Raw genomic sequence first — 5,687 nt, 5'->3', positions numbered from 1 at the left:
GTTGCGTAACTCTATTCTCTATCCTGACCTGTATTTATCTGGTTACAACCTGTTTCGGCAGGATAGGTCATCTAAGGGTGGGGGGGTAGCAATTTTCACTAAAGAATATCTTCAATGTAGTATATCCCTGGCAAAGTCTATACCCAAACAGTAAGATCTTCTTGTTCTTAACATGAAATTATCAAACAGTTTTTCTTTATCTGTGGCTGGCTGCTATCGCCCTCCATCTGCACCAGCATGTACCCTAGAGGACTTGAGCAATGGTCTTGCGCCTTTCACTAGGTCCGAGTTGATCATACTTGGTTATCTAAACTGGGACATGCTTAAGCCCCCTGAGAAAGTAGTAAAACAATTTGATTGCTTAAACCTTCATCAAATCATAAACCTACCTACTAGATATAACCCAAAAGGTTGTGACAACGCCACATTGATAGATGTTGTGTTTACAAACGCCCCACACATGTACCTATCGGGTGTTTTTTGCAATGATCTCAGCGACCACTGTTTCATTGCCTGTGTTAGAAAACAACTACTATCACTACTAAACGTATTCTGAAAAATGACGCTCAAGCCTTCTTACATGATTTGAATCATGTAAGTTGGTATAGAGTCAGTCTGATTCCTACAGTGAATGATGCATGGTCGTTGTTTAAAGATCTTTTAACTGCTGTGATCAACAAACATGCCCCAAACAAAAAGATGCGTATAAAAAACCACAACAGCCCGTGGATTAATCGGGATCTAGTGGTTCTGCTTCAGCAAAAAAATATGGCCTGGCGCAGCGCACGCAAGACACATTCTGTTAAAGACAACATTTTATTTTGTCAAATCAGGAACAAGGCCACACAAGTGGTGAAGGAGGCTGAAGCTGGCTTTTTTTAAAAACAGCTCACACTTTGTGGTGCGAATCCAAAAGCTTTTTGGAATACGGTAAAAAAACTTGAAAACAAACCCCGGACCATACCATTGTCCCTAAAATTGGATGACACTAATAAAACTCCAAATAAAAACTCCATGGCTGAAGCATTCAATCACCACTTCATAAATGCTGGCTTTGTTTCAAAGACATTAAACTCTATTTTTACAGCCACTGCAGCCTCTAATACCTGCAACCTTTTACCACCTCCTCACAGTTTTTCCATCCAGCCTGTTCTAGTGGGGGAAGTCTTGAAGGAACTGACTGCTCTGGACCCCAATAAAGCAGCTGGGTCAGATGATCTTGCTGCTTTTTTTTATTAAAATTGCTGCCCCTGTCATTGCGGCTCCACTTACAGCCCTCATTAACCTCTCCCTTTATACAGCCGAGATTCCACCTGCTAGGAAAGAAGCGGTTGTGCTTCCTCTGTATAAGGGCGGTGATCAGGCTGACCTAAATAATTACAGGACAATTTCCATCTTGCCATGTGTGTCTAAAATTCTGGAAAACCTTGTCAATAAACAACTAATCAATTATCTTAATGTGAACGGTATCATCTCCGGGGCACAGTCTGGCTTTCGATCAGTCACGACAGTGATGCGGGAGTCCCGCCTCCCTATATACACCGCTGCTGGCGGTCCCTGCCTCATTCTCGTTCTCTTCCCCGTGAAGATCCTTTTAGGAAGCTATCCTCAGCAGATCCTCTGGGGGTGGTCGTTTAACTGTTCACAGACAGGCCGTTAAGGTAAGTCTCCGAGCGCGGCTGCTTCTTGGGAGAATATCCACTGTCAGCGGATATTCCTTCTGCTATTTTTCTTTTCACATCGCGTCAGCGGTATTAACATTATTGTTCGAGACCCGTTTTCGAGAAGCACGTCGTGGTGATCTCGTTGTTTTCCTTTTTTTCCGGTGATTGCACCTCCGTTATGGCGGCTGCGAGTTCATCTGGGTGCACGGCGGGGAAAGTTCAATCCCGACCGTGTGCATGCGGGTCTACGATCTCGGCAAAAGACTCTCATCCCCTGTGCATCGTGTGCTTAGGAGTTCGGCACGCTCAAACCGTGCTCGCTAACCCCGAGTGCTGCCTGCACTGCGCTTTTTTCCCGTCAAGGGTTCGAGAGCGCCGTCTGCGAGTCGCAACCGCGAATAAGGGAGACCCTTGTCACTCTCCACTGCCCACGGAGAGGGACGAGGCTGCTTCGCAAGCACAGTGCAGCTGGGGAGAGATTATGGACGAGGTTTCTCCTGTCCTTCCTTCACTCTTCGAATCACACTCTCTGCTGGATAACAAGGGTGTGGAAGAGGAAGATGATGAGGTCGCTCATTTTTTGGAGGAGGATTTGGAGGACGATGAGGAGGATGCTATCCTCCCTCCTGATCTTCTCTCCAGGCCTGGAAGTGCTACAGGCCCTTCCCCCATGCCAGGTGAGCTGGACCTCGTGGAGGTGTGTAGGAGAGCGGCCAAAAAACTTTCCATCGAATGGCCGTCTCAGCAGGTGCATTCCGACGCTGAGAGGGATTTATATGACGGGAAGAGGCTGCCATCGCGCACTTCCCCAGTTAAGCAGCTGATTCCTGCTGTACCGGCGTGTGTCACAGAAATGCGTCGTTTTTGGGACAAACCCTTCTCGCATAGAGTGCCCGTTAAGGGTTTCTCTAGACTGGAGGTGCACGATATGGAGGCTTTGGGGATCCGCCTCCCTTTTTCAGAAGATCTACCGCTCCTCGGCCCTGGCGGTTAGAGCTCTGAATGCCACCTCCATGCTCACGGCTTACCAGGCAGAGCTCATGGAAGAGATGAGGAGGCAGATTGATGCTGGATCTCCAGATTCTACCTTGTGGGAAGAAATCTGCGTCATTGCAGATCTCAACCTGCGTTCCTCTAGGGGAGCGGTCCAGAGCTGTGGCCGCAGCATGGGCCTCGCTGTGGTAGGCGAAAGGGCCCTGTGGTTGGGTTTGACGGGCTTATCGGAGAGGGAGAAGGTGGAGTTCCTTGATGCCCTGATAGAGCCAAAAGCCCTTTTCAGGGCTGCGGTGGCGAATATGCGCCAGCAATGCGACCTTCGCAAGAAGGATGGTGAAGCTTTTGAGGCATGCCTCCCAAGAAAGCCTCCTGCTCGCCCTCCCCAACCCGCACGTTCATATTTCGCCCCTGCATCCAGAGAGAGACAGCCTGGTTTCAGGGCTCCTAGGCAACCCCCACCCCAGCAGTCAATGCGCAGGGAGGCTCGCCAGAAACAGCCCCAGCCCAGGAACAAGACCTCTTTTGCAGCAGCAGCTGCTAGGCATCGCCCAGCGGACCCTCAGGGAGGGAAGAAAAGGCGGGCGACCTAGCCTGTGGTCTGATTTTGGGTCAAAAAAGAGGTGGCAGCACTCTCTGAGTTTCTGTAGCACCCCTCGACTCATCTCAGGAGTCTTGTCCTCCCCCTCCAGCGAAAAGGTGTTGGGGAGCGTTTCAAAGACTGTGTTCGACGAACAAAATTTCTCCGGTTGGAGTGTTGGCACCAGTTCACCCAGTGCCCGGAAAGTTACTTCTCCCCTCTCCGCCCGCGGGGTCATGCAAGAGAGAGAGCAGAATGTTCCATGTTCGTCAAAATTAATTAAAGATTTGTTCTGTGCATCCAGGCAGTGGGCCGAGGCACAGGCGTGTGATAAAGAGAAAAGTGAAAAAATCCACACACACAATAATAAAACTCGAACCAGAGTTGCAACCCCCGGCTCCGCCGCCAGATGGTGCCACCGCGCCGTCTGTCAGCGAAACCACAGAGGCCCGCTCTCTGCTCGCGGAGAGTTGGCGCGCATGCGCAGTTCGTCATTGGGTGTATTCCATACAGCGGGGATATCGCCTGCAATTTGCCGTGAGACCACCGCTTTTCAGCGGCGTGATTTGGTCGACAGCAGAGGGCGAATCTGCTCAGGTTTTGGAGGACGAAATAACCTCCTTACTGAGCAAAGGGGTAATTCGATCGGTGCTGCGAGAGGACAAACACCTCAGAAAGTACAAGTTCAAGATGCTCACTTTGAAAGCTTTGTACAGTGTTATTCGTCCCAGAGACTGGTTTACGTCAGTGGATCTGAAGGACGCGTATTACCACATAAGCATTTATCCGGCACACAGAAAATTCCTACGCTTTGCCTATCAGGGCACAGCCTACGAATATTCGGAGGTTCCGTTCGGGCTGGCTCTAGCTCCGCGGATCTTTACCAAATGTGTCGAAGGACGATCTCCTCCTCTGCACTCCGTCACGACAGCAAGCAGAGGTGGATATGAGTGTGCTTCTGTCTCACCTGACTGGCTTGGGTTTCAGGATAAACGAGACAAAGAGCTGCTTGGTGCCCACACAGGAAATAATATACCAGGGTCTCAGATTGAACTCAGACCTGTATCAGGCTTTTCTATCAGAAGAGCGCGTCAGGTCGATTAGCAGTTGTCTCTCTCTTTTCCAGAGAGGAAGGAAAGTTCCATTCAGACTCTGTTTACGCCTGCTGGGGCTGATGGCTTCAGCGGTGTCTGTCATACCGTTGGGACTGTTGCGAATGAGAGAGTTTTAATGCTGGGTTACGGCACAGCGCTTATGTCCGAAGCGCCACCTCAATCGCAAAGTGATGGTGACGTCACTGTGCTTACGCACTCTCCATCACTGGAGAAGTCGCGATTTTCTCGAGTCGGGAACCCCGCTGGGGGCTGTTTCCCTAAGGAAAGTAGTGACGACAGATGCGTCACTCGCAGGTTGGGGTGCGGTGTGCGAAGGCAGGATAGCGAAAGGGAAATGGCCCGTTTCTCTTCGGTGCGCAAACTTTCTGGAGCTGTTAACGGTGTTTCTAGCTTTGAAACATTTCATGCAGTTTCTTCGGAGTCACCACGTATTGGTCAGATCAGACAACATGACGGCGGTGGGGTACATAAATCGCCAGGGCGGAACGCGCTCTCCTCGACTTCACCGTCTAGCGCGAGATCTCGTGGTGTGAGGCATGGAGCATTTCCTGTCGCTGCGAGCGACTCATGTGCCGGGAATGTTGAATGCGGGGGCGGATCTCTTGTCCAGGGGAAATCCCCTGTATGGGGAGTGGTCTCTCCATCCTCAGGTGGTGAACCTGTTATGGGAGAGATTCGGCCGGGCCGCCGTAGATCTCTTCGCCTCGCACGAAAACACTCATTGCCCTCTGTTCTTTTCTCTGGCGAGAAACGGTGCACCTATGGGTGTTGATGCGTTAGCCCACCCGTGGCCAAACGTTCTGCTTTACGCATTTCCTCCTCTAAGTTTGTTCGTGCCGACTCTACAAAGAGTAAGAGAAGGCGGTCACTCTGTCATACTAATCGCTCCAAACTGGCCAGGGAAAGTGTGGCTGACAGAGATTTTCCAACTCCTGCACGATCGACCCTGGCCTCTCCCGTTGCGCAGGGATCTCCTCTCGCAAGCGCGTGGAGAGATTTTTCACCCGGCACCGGACAGAGTAGCTCTCTGGGCCTGGCTCGTGAGAGGATGAATCTCAGCGTCGCTGGTTTGCCTCCGAGGGTGATTGAGACGATTCAGAATGCGAGAGCGAGAGCAGCTTCGACGCGCTCTGCATATGATAGGAAATGGAGTGTGTTTGAACTTTGGTGTGCTCAGAGACATATCATCCCTTTTCACTGTTCTGTGGCAGATGTGTTGTGCTTTTTGCAAGAACTTTTGGATAAGGGCAGGGCTTTTTTAACCGTTAAGGTTTATCTCGCCGCTGTTTCTGCATGCCATGTAGGGATTGACGGTAATACTATCGGTCATCACCC

General features: G+C 50.6%; 1 pseudogene; it reads left to right on the top strand.

Annotated features, from left to right (window-relative positions):
- Positions 1-2,677: 2,677 nt before the first annotated feature.
- Positions 2,678-5,437, top strand: LOC124394342 (annotated as a pseudogene).
- The last annotated feature ends 250 nt before the right edge of the window (positions 5,438-5,687 follow it).

The sequence above is a fragment of the Silurus meridionalis genome, chromosome 12, assembly GCF_014805685.1.
Source record: "Silurus meridionalis isolate SWU-2019-XX chromosome 12, ASM1480568v1, whole genome shotgun sequence".
In the NCBI taxonomy this organism is placed as follows: Eukaryota; Metazoa; Chordata; class Actinopteri; order Siluriformes; family Siluridae; genus Silurus; species Silurus meridionalis.
This window is presented reverse-complemented; position numbering and strand designations above follow the sequence as displayed.